This window comes from Suncus etruscus, chromosome 6 (assembly GCF_024139225.1).
Source record: "Suncus etruscus isolate mSunEtr1 chromosome 6, mSunEtr1.pri.cur, whole genome shotgun sequence".
In the NCBI taxonomy this organism is placed as follows: domain Eukaryota; kingdom Metazoa; phylum Chordata; class Mammalia; order Eulipotyphla; family Soricidae; genus Suncus; species Suncus etruscus.
This window is the reverse complement of record NC_064853.1, coordinates 22,738,394-22,749,769: the sequence shown is the minus strand read 5'-3', so window position 1 is coordinate 22,749,769 and position 11,376 is coordinate 22,738,394.

The window sequence follows — 11,376 nt, the reverse complement described above, 5'->3', positions numbered from 1 at the left end:
CTCTAAACAACTTTGTGCTATTAAACTGTAGAATTTAGAAGAACTGGATAAAATTTAAAATCATAGAGTTTAGCAAAACTTAGTCAGGGGGAGGCACAAATTTTAAGTAAGAATGAAACAGTAATAAAAAGCCCAGGTCCATACAGGTTTACTAGTGAGTTTTTTGTTTGTTTTTGTTTTGGGGCCACACCCAGTAAAGATCAAGGGTTACTCCTATGTGCTCAGAAACCACTCCTGGCTAGGGGGAACCATATGGGACGCCAGGATTGAACCAGGTCAGTCCTGGACTGGCTGTGTGCAAGGCAAATGCCCTACCACTCTGCTATCACTCCAGCCCAGGTGTACTAGTGAGTTCTAACAAAACTTTGAGTAATGCTTATTACCAAATAATAATTTGGTAATAAAATTACCAATAATATTATTGGTAAAAATGTCTCAAACTTTTCTTCCAAAATACCAAAGAAATAGGACTCTGTTTAATCAATTCTACAAAGCCAACAATACCCTAATTAAAAATCAGACAGAGATATTACTTAACAAAAGAAAATTATAGATTAATACTCCTCATCACATTCTCAAAAAATTCCAACCAAACTCAATAATATATCAAAAAGATTATGTATTATGATCAAATGAACTGTAAAGGGTACTAGAATGGTTCAACATATGAAAATTAGTCGATTACACAGGGAAATATTATTTTTAAACCCTTATTGATTGATTGTTTTCTTGGCCACACACAGTGACGCTCAGGGGTTACTCCTGGCTCTGCACTCAGAAATTGCCCCTAGCAGGCTGGGGGAACATATGGGATGCTGGGAATTGAACTGGGTCCATCCCAGGTTGTCCACCTGGCATGGCTAATAAGGCGAATGCCCTACCATTGTGCTCTCTCTCCAGTCTCTACACTGGGAAATATTCAAATACATGATTATATAGATGCAGATAAAGCTTTAGATAAAAATTAACATCCATTTCTCTTTAAAACTCAACAAAATACTGATATAAAATACTTGAAGATAGTCAAGGTCATATACCACAAATTCACCTTTAACATCATGCACAGTGGTGAAAAATTGACTTTCTTCTAACATAAGGGACAAGCAACAATGTTCATTTTTATACTCTTAATGAATATAGCATTGAAAGTCTTTATCATCACAATCAGAAGATAGAAATAAAATACATCTAAATTGGAAGATACATTACATTATCACTAGGTGCAGATGATCTGATAATAATATTAATGGAAGACCCTAAAGATTTTATCTGAATAATTTTTTAAAAAGTTTTGGCCACACCTGGCATTGTTCCTGGCTCTGTGCTCATGGATCACTTTTGGTGATTTTCAAAGCTCGTATGTGGTGCCAGTGATCAAACCAGGGTTGGCCACATGCAAGGCAAGTGTTTTGCTCCCATCTCTTCAATCCCAAGACTCTGTCTTTAGAAACCAGAAAGCAATATAGAAAAGTTGCAAGTGAAAATATCACACAAAATTCTGTTGCATTTCTATATGTGTAGAATGAATAGAAAGAGGAAGAAAGATTTTTAGAAAAAGGAAAACGTTAAAGGTGCTTCAAAACATCAAGTTCTCAGGAGCCAACAGTGGGTGTGACATATTTTTACATCAGAGATACATCAAAAGCTATGTTTACTATGAAAAGAAATAGAAGAGGTCTCAAGGAAATGAAATGTTCACTGATGAAAGAATTAAAATGATTTAAATGACTTTAATGCCCAAAGTATTAAACAGATTCAATGTAATCCCTATCAAAATTCCACTGACATTGTTCAAGGAATTAGAATGAATCAGATAACTCTCCAAATAACCAAAGAAATTCTGAAGAAAATATAGGCAGCACTATATTCCTTGATTTTCAACTATACTATAGATTATCGCTCAGGCAGGGGTCCTCAAACTTTTTAAACAGGGGGCCAGTTTACTGTCCTTCAGAATGTTGGAGGGCCAGATTATAGTAAAAACAAAAATTATGACCAAATTTCTATGCACACTGCATATATCTTATTTAGAAGTGAAGAAACAAAATGGGAATAAATACAATATGTGGCCCACGGGCCATAGTTTGAAGACCCCTGGATTATAGCAACCAAAAAAATGCTGTACTGGATAAAATTAAACTTTCAGATGAATGACACAGAATTGAAAGCCATTGTCAATAATTAGTGACAATGGAGCTGAATGTATTAACTAAACAAAGTATTGTTAATATAATATTTACATATAAATATATTTATCCTAATATTTATATTAAAATAAAAGAATCCATAATATCATAAATTATATAACACTATATTATACTATATATCAATATTACACATAAATATTAAATAATACAATATATAATAATTATTTTAATATTATGAATATTTTAAAGTTATTTTAAAATACCTCTTCAACAAATAGTGTTGGGAAAATTGGGTAGTACATGCAAAAACAATGGTGAAATTAAATCCCTATTTCACACCATTTCCAAAAGTTAATTTAAAATTAATTGAAATTCTTTATATTAAACCTGAATATATAGGCTACATTGAGAAAAACATAAACAAATTTTTTAGAATGTGAATTTCAATGCATCCTTAATGCTTAAGACTCCATTGCAAAGATAAAAAATGAGACTATATCAAACTAAATTTTTTACACAGTGAAAGAAATATGCTAAAATTAAAAAGGCACCCTGCTAAATGGGAGAAAATATTTCTGTAGCAAGCATCAGATAAAGCTGATGTCCAAAATCTATAAATCATTCAGCAATAAAAGAACAAATAATCCCAACCAAAAATTGGGGAGTCGTGAACATTTATTCAGAAAGATGGTCTATAGGCATATGAAAAATTGTTCATTATCACTTATCAGAGAAATGTAAATAAAAATGACAATAAAATGTCACTTCACATGAGAAAAAAATAGCATATGTTATAAAAAAGAACAGAAACTACAATGTTGGCAGGGATATGGTATAAAAAGAACTTTCATTCACCAACTCACAATTTTAGTTGGCAGGAATGTAAATGTCTATGCAAAATAGTTTCGAGAATTCTCAAGGAATTAAAACTAAAATACCCATGTAACAGTGATTTCTTTCCTGGGCATCAATCCCAAGAACACAGAACAGTAATTTGAAAAGATATATGCACAACTTATGTTCATTGCAGCAATATGTCAAGATATAAAAAAACACCCAAATGTCCAATGATAGATGGGTGAAAAAACTGTGGTGTATAGATATAATGGCTTACTACTCAGAAATAAAAAAAAGGTAAATTCTTGTTTTTAGTTAACATATATGTAGAGTTGGAGGGTATTATATTAAGCAAATGAATCATATGGAGGACAGATATATATATATACATATATATAACAGTATATAACACATATGTATTATATAAAGAAAGAAAGAAGTAGAAAGTATCTAAAGATAACACTCTTTGGACTTCTACAGAAAAAGCAAGTGAAGTAGAAATGGATTCAGAATAGTGTATGTACATGCATTTGTGTGTGTGGGTGTCTTTTTCACTCTGGTGAGATTGGAGGTACAGTAACTCTGTAACATCAAAAGTATTAATGTTCATGCTACAATTAAATTCCCCCCACTAGGGGGATTGAAAGTATTGTGGGCCAACAGCGCTGTGGCTGCTATGACTGATAGGTAAATGCATGGCGTCCTAATAAAGGTCTTGAAAGGATTGAAAAGCAAACCAGAAATAGGATATTACCTAGATATCAGAAAGTTAATTGCTATTAGTAGACTGGAGCACATATGTCACACTTAAACACTAATGTTTCTAAGAGTTGACCAACAGTTCCTTACTTAGTATTAGCCATTGCTAAATTCTCTGCTTAAAAAGGCTCTTTTTTCTTTACTTTTCTTTCATTTTTTTCTTTCTCTTTCCTTTCTTCCTTCCCTCCTTTCTTTTTCTTTCTTTCTTCCCTCCTTTCTCTCTTTCTTTCTTCCTTCCCTCCTTTCTTTTTCTTTCTTCCTTCCCTCCTTTCTTCCCTCCTTTCTTTCTTTCTTTCTTTCTTTCTTTCTCTTTCTTTCTTTCTTTCTTTCTTTCTTTCTTTCTTTCTTTCTTTCTTTCTTTCTTTCTTTCTTTCTTTCTTTCTTTCTTTCTTTCTTTCTTTCTTTCTTTCTTTCTTTTCTTTCTTTCTTTCTTTCTTTCTTTCTTTTCTTTCTTTCTTCTTTCTTCTTTCTTCTCTCTCTCTTTCTCTTTCTTTCTTTCTTTCTTTCTTCTCTCTTTCTTTCTTTCTTCTTCTTTCTTTCTTTCTTCTTTCTTTCTTCTTTCTTTCTTTCTTTCTTTCTTTCTTTCTTTCTTTCTTTCTTTCTTTCTTTCTCTTTCTTTCTTCTTTCTCTTCTTTCTTTCTTTCTTTCTTTCTTTCTTTCTTTCTTTCTTTCTTTTCTTCTCTTTCTTTCTTCTTTCTTTCTTCTTTCTTTCTTTCTTTCTTCCTTCCTTCCTTCCTTTCTTTCTTTCTTTCTCTCTCTTTCTTCTTTCTTTCTTTCTTTCTTTCTTCTTTCTTTCTTTCTTTCTTTCTTTCTTTCTTTCATTCTTTCATTCTTTCTTTCTTTCTTTCTTTCTCTTTCTTTCTTTCTTTCTTTCTTTCTTTCTTTCTTTCTTTCTTTCTTTATTTCTTTCTTTCCTTTCTTTCTTTCTTTCTTTCTTTCTTTCTTTCTTCTTTCTTTCTTTCTTTCTTTCTTTCTCTTTCCCTTCCTTCCTTCCTTCCTTCCTTCCTTCCTTTCTCTTTCTTTTTCTCTCTTTCTTCCTTTCTCTCTTTTTTTTCTTTCTTTTGTTCATTCTTTCTTTGCTTCTTTCTTTCTCTTTCTTTCTTTCTTTTGTTCATTCTCTTTCTTTGCTTTCTTTCTTTCTTCTTTCTTTCTTTCTTTTGTTCTTTCTTTCTTCTTTCTTTCTGTCTTTTTCTTTCCTTTCCTTCCTTTCTTCCTTTCTTCTCTCTTTCTTTCTTTTTCTTTCTTTCTTTCTTTCTTCTTTCTCTTTCCCTTCCTTCCTTCCTTCCATTCTTCCTTTCTCTTTCTTTTTTCTTTCTTTCTTCCTTTCTTCTCTCTTTCTTTCTTTCTTTCTTTCTTCTTTTTTTCTTTCTTCTTTCTTTCTCTCTTCTCTCTTTCTCTCTTTCTTTCTCTCTCTCTCTTTCTCTCTTTCTCTCTCTCTTTCTTTCTTTCTTTCTTTCTTTCTTTCTTTCTTTCTTTCTTCTCTCTCTCTTTCTCTTTCTTTCTTTCTCTACTTTCTTCTTTCTTTCTTTCTTCTTTTCTTTCTTTCTTTTCTTTCTTTCTTTCTTTCTTTCTTTCTTTCTTCTTTCTTTCTTCTTTCTTTCTCTTTCTTTCTTTCTTCTTTCTTTCTTTCTTTCTTTCTTTCTTTCTTTCTTTCTTTCTTTCTTTCTTTCTTTTCTTTCTTTCTTTTCTTTCCTTCCTTTCCCCACACCCAGAGGGCTCAGAGTTACTCCAGGCTCTGTTTTCAGAAATTTTTCCTGGCAAGCTTGGGGGACCATGTGGGATTTCTGGAATCGAACCTGGTCCATTTCAGAAATGCATGCAAGGCAAATGCCTTACCGCTGTGCTATAACTCCCACTCTGGAAACCTCTATTTCTGATGCTCTCTAAACCCAATCCAAGATTGTTCACACTCCTGGCAGTTCCATAAATTAGCTTTGAGTTGGCATGAAAAGGTGCTTCCAAAAGCACAGTGGTTTGCTGTTATTGGTTTTTGTTTTTTTTTTTTTAATTTTTGTTTCTTCCCCTTCTCCACTTCACTTTTTTTTGTTTATTTGTTTTTGGGTCACACCCGGCAGCGCTCAGGGGTTACTCCTGGCTCTACACTCCGAAATCGCTCCTGGCAGGCTCATGGGACCATATGGGATGCTGGGATTTGAACCACCATCATTCTGCATACAAGGTAAATGCCCTTGCCTCTGTGCTATCTCTCCAGCTCTGGCATTTTACTTTCTTTTGGCAGAATCTGATGTGGAGTAAGCAGGTTTAGGAACCTAGGCATTGGTATTTGCAGACTTCCTGTCCTACAGCATCAAGGGAACAAGAAAGAGCAAATATAGTGATTAAAAAAAATAATCAGTCAAAAATATCTGACACATGCCTGTAAAGTCAGAAAGTCTGTGAAGCACACTAGTGGAAATGTGAAGATCATGCTAAAGAGAAAGTGGAGAAAGAGCACTCTCTAGTCAACTACAGAATAGGAAGAATATCAGCAATCTTATCATCAGATGAGTCAGTGTTGCCTAAGGATGCCAACATGCCCTATAGGAGTGTTGGAACTATGGGAAAGAGTAGTCTCAGGTGCAATTGGCAAGTGTTTTCTGTTTCTTTAAAAAGGGAAGATTTCTAGAGAAGTGATAAATGATTTTGTTGAAAAGGGGGTGATAGGCCAAACATCTTTGGAAATCTCTGCATTAGAAGGAGGAGAAACTAGTAAGAGATCAAGAAATCAGAGAGAGGAGCCAGAGAGATTTCACAATGGTAGGGTGTTTGCCTTGCATGTGGCTGACCAAGGACAGACCTAGTTTGATCTCCGGTGTCCCATATGGTCCCCTGAGCCAGGAGCGATTTCATAGACAGGATAACCCCTGAGTATCATCAGGGTGTAGCCCTAAAACAAAGACAAACAAACAAATAAAAAAATCAGAGAGGAACAATACTTGGCTAAGACGTGGCTAACACTCTAGAGGCCAAGAAGGGAGAGTGTTTGCAGGAAACGTCAGCAGGGTTAAATATTGCTAAAAGGTTGACTAGATTTCATACCAAAATCTTAATTGATAACCTTCCCAAAGGACATTTCTATCATTTCATTTTGTAAAAAATAACCAAGATACGGGGCCAGAGAGATAGCACAGTGGTAAGGCGTTTGCCTTGTGTGCCGAAGGACAGTGGTTCAAATCCTGGCATCCCATATGGTCCCCTGAGACTGCCGGGGGCGATTTCTGAGCATAGAGCCAGGAGTAGCCCTTGAGCACTGCTGGATGTGACCCAAAAACAAAATATAAACAAACAAATAAAAAATAACCAAGATACATGAATTATTACCCAAGGTATCTTTCTCATTGGTGGAATCTAAGTGTATTCTGGTTTCTACAAGTCCAGTGCTTTATTTACAATCTAAAAGATCTATAAAATAATTACGGTAATTCCTTTAAGAGCACAGGCACTTCAAAATAGAAAGATCTGTTCCATTCTTGTAGAAAATCCATGCAAGTTTGCCCTTGTGGAATTTCAAATTTAAAAAAAAAATCAAAACAACAATTTTTATACAAAATTCTATGGTCTGTAGGATTTCTCACCGAGAAGCATTTTGAGTGTGTGCAGATGAAAACCAGGAGTAGGTATGGTCTTCCCATTACCACCTCCCCCAACACTTATTTTATCATCCTTCTCTTAAAGGGCAGGGATGATTTTTTGTGTTCTGGTCCCTTTGTTTTAAGGCAATGACAAGAAACTTTATATCACAGCTGTCAACAAAAAATTCCAAGGAAGCTGTCTGCTTGCTTTTCAGGTTTCAGAAGATGAAAGGTCAAGTAATAACTGGTGAGGTGAGAAAAACTGAAAAAGAAGAAAATGAAAACTATTGAAAAACGAGTTGTCATGAAAAGCGAGGTAGTTAAAAAGGCCCCTGGAGGATACTGCCAGCCGATTTTCAAAAGTAATGAGAATCATTGCTAGGAATTAGTGGCACCAGCAGCAAAATTAAGAGAGAAGAAGAATCTGAGGGAAAATGACATATGAGGACTTAACTTATCTGGCGGAAATTAGGTAACTTCCTTCAGCCAATTCTTAAGTTCATCCATTACCTGAATTACAGCAAAGGCTTTGATATGGTAACCTTGCAATTCTCTAAAATAGCCATAGTACTTTCCCAAAATCAAACTACCTTTTTAAACACTCATGTTTCTCTTTCTCTCAAGATAAAGTAGGAATTTTATAACAGAAGTTATTCTCCTTGCCATCTCCTTCCCCTTGGTATGAACATATGCGTACTGTGAACACACACCATACACACACTGATGCACCTAATATTTCAATTAGAATAGACATTCTCTCTTTGTTTTGGATCCTTTTCATTTCAGCTTAGATTGTAAACCTCCTGGGAATGGAAGCTGCCTTAGACACTACAATAACTCTAAACCTGGCACAATGCACACTGGATACAGACTATAACTAACATTATTTAGTTACCTAAAAAAATAATTAATAAAGACAGTGTTGGGGATTTAGTTCAACTTGAGCTGTATCACTCGATATCACAAGGCAGTATAATCAGGAAGTAAACATTGCTGAAAGACACATGATCAAAGACAGGATGATTAGTCCATATGTAAGGTTAAAAGAGATAGGATAAAAACACAAGAACAAATGGTCAAATAAAGATTCTGATAAGTGTAAAAAAAATATGTGGTGAAATATGAGGACTTGCTGAAGAAAAAAATATTGAAGAGGATAATGAAAAACCATCAATTATTTTGTTCCATTTTTTTTAAATTTTCCCAACTTCATTATTTACCCTTTTATTTTATAGCTAATTTCACAATGATCTTAGTTCTAAGGTTGTACTAAAGACAAGGTGATATATTACTGATATTCTTCCAGGTTGACATATTAGTGGGGAAAGAAAGAAGGAAATAATAAAAGAAAGAAAGAAAAGAAAAGGGAGGAAAGAATAAAAATAATGAAAAAAGAAAAAGAAATAAAAAGACAAAGAGAAAGAAAAGAGGAAGGGAAAAAAGAAAAAGAAAGGAAGAAAGAATAAAAGAGAGAATGAAAGAAAAGAAAAGAAAAGAAAGGGAGAAAGAAGGAAAGAAAAAGGAAAAAGAAGATAAAAGAGAAAGAAAGAAGAAAAGAGAAAAATAGGATGAAAGAAGAAAGGAGGAAGAAATAGGAAGCAAAGAAAAATAATGAGCAAAGAGAGAAAGGTAGGAAAAAAGAAAACAGGAAGATGAAAGAAAATAGAAAAATTAATAAAGAAAAAAGGAAAAAAGAAAAAGAAAAGAAAGAAGAGAAAGGGAAAAAGAAGAAAAGAAAGAAAAAAGAAAAATAAAATGGGAGCAAAAGGAAAAGAAGAGGGAAGAAAGAAAAAGAAAGAAAAGAGAAAGGAAGAGAGGAAGAGGAAAGAAAAGAGAAAGAAAAGAAAGGAATAAAAGAAAGGAAGCGGAAATAAAAAGAATAGAAAGGAAGAAATATAAAGGAAGGAAGAATGGAAAGGAAGAAAGAAAAAAGAGGAAGAAATAAAAAGAAAGGATTGAGGGGCCAAAGTGGTGGTGCAGGCTGTAAGGCATCTGCCTTGTGCACACTAGCCTAGAATGGACCGCGGTTTGATCCTCCAGTGTCCCATATGATTTCCCAAGCCAAAAACGATTTCTGAGCGCATAGCCAGGAGTAACTCCTGAGTTTTATCGGGTGTGACTGAAAAAAACAAAACAAAAAAAGAAAAAGAAAAAGAAAAGAGGAAGGAAGGATGGAAGAAAGAAAAGGGAAAATGAAAAGAAAGTAAGGAACAAGAAAGAAAGAAAGAAAGAAAGAAAGAAAGAAAGAAAGAAAGAAAGAAAGAAAGAAAGAAAGAAAGAAGGAAGGAAGGAAGGAAGGAAGGAAGGAAGGAAGGAAGGAAGGAAGGAAGGAAGGAAGGAAGGAAGGAAGGAAGGAAGAGAAGGAAAGAAGAAAGGAAGGAAAGAAAGAAAGAAAGAAGAAAGAAAGAAAGAAAGAAGAAAGAAAGAAAGAAAGAAAGAAAGAAAGAAAGAAAGAAAGAAAGAAGGAAGGAAGGAAGGAAAGAAAGAAAAAGAAGAAGAAAGAAAGAAAGAAAGAAAGAAAGAAAGAAAGAAAGAAAGAAAGAAAGAAAGAAAGAAAGAAAGAAAGAAAGAAAGAAAGAAAGAAAGAAAGAAAGAAAGAAAGAAAGAAAGGAAGGAAGAAAGAAAGAGAAGGAAGGAAGAAAGAACAAAAGAAAGAAGAAAGGAAAAAGACAGGCTGTTCTAAAGTTTTTTACTCCATTTAAAAACCTTGTGAAAAACATTCTCTGAACACTATTCCACTGATCTTAGGGTGTCTTTATTTTAATACCATGATGTTTTAATGATTATTGGTTTGCAATATGGTTTAAAGTTGGGGAACGTGATGCCTCCCATATTCTTTTTCCCAAGGGTTGCTCTAGCTATTTGCAAGTGTTTATTGTTCCAGATGAATTTCAGGAGTGTTTGATCCACTTCTTTAAAAAATGTCCTGGGTATCCTTAGAGGGATTGCATTAAATCTGTACAATGCTTTGGGGAGTATTGACATTTTAATGATATTAATCCTGCCAATCCATTAGCAGGGTATGTGTCTCCATTTCCTTATGTCCTCTTTTATCTCTTTAAGCAGGATTTTGTAGTTTTCTTTGTATAGATTCTTCACATCTTTAGTTAAGTTGATTCCAAGATATTTGAGTTTCTGAGACATTAATGTGAATGTGAGAAGAAATATGACAAATGAAGGAACATTGTATTACTGAAACTCAATCATAAACAACTTTGTAACTGCATATCTCATAAGGATTCAACTAAAATTTTATTAAAATTACTTATTTTTAATTAAAAACAATTAAATTAATTTTAAAATTAAAAAATAGTGGTCTAGCATACTTTGTTATTTTGTAGCTATCATATCACTAGTTTCATCTAATTTTCTAAGTTGCTATAAATATTATTTTTTTAGCTCTGACATATTATTTGTAGTCACCATAATTACAATACTAAGAATGCTTTTAATACACACAATCTTCTAATATGACACAATTCCAATCCCACATCCTCCACCACACTATCTGTTTCCCTATATTATTATCTCAGAAGATTCCCCTCAACTTTCCTCCCTTCCACTCAGTTCAGTAAACTCAGTTCAGTAGACCAGTTCTTAGCTTATGTTGCATTAGGCTATTTATTATTCCTTTACTATGCTTCATTCTATCCCAGATGAGAGAAATTATTCTGTACCTGTCTCTTTCTGATGGACCCTGCTCAACAGGATACCCTTCAATTTCATCCATGTAGTGACATTTTTTCTAATAACCAAGCAGTATTCCATTGTGTAAATGTGACGTCGTTCCTTTATTCAGATTTTGATTCTTGTAAACTTGGATTGTTTCCAGATTTTGGCTATGTGAACACTGCTGTGATGAACAGAGGAGTTTTCTGAATATTTTTTAGTTCTTACATAACCTAGCAATTCTAGAAGTAAAACTGTAGGGTTATATAGAAGGTCAAGGAACTTGAGGTTGAAGTGATAGCACAGTGGGAAGGGCAGTTGTATTGCAAGTAGCTGGTCCAAGCTTGATCCCCGGCATCCCGTATGGTCCCCTGAGCCTACCAGAAATGATT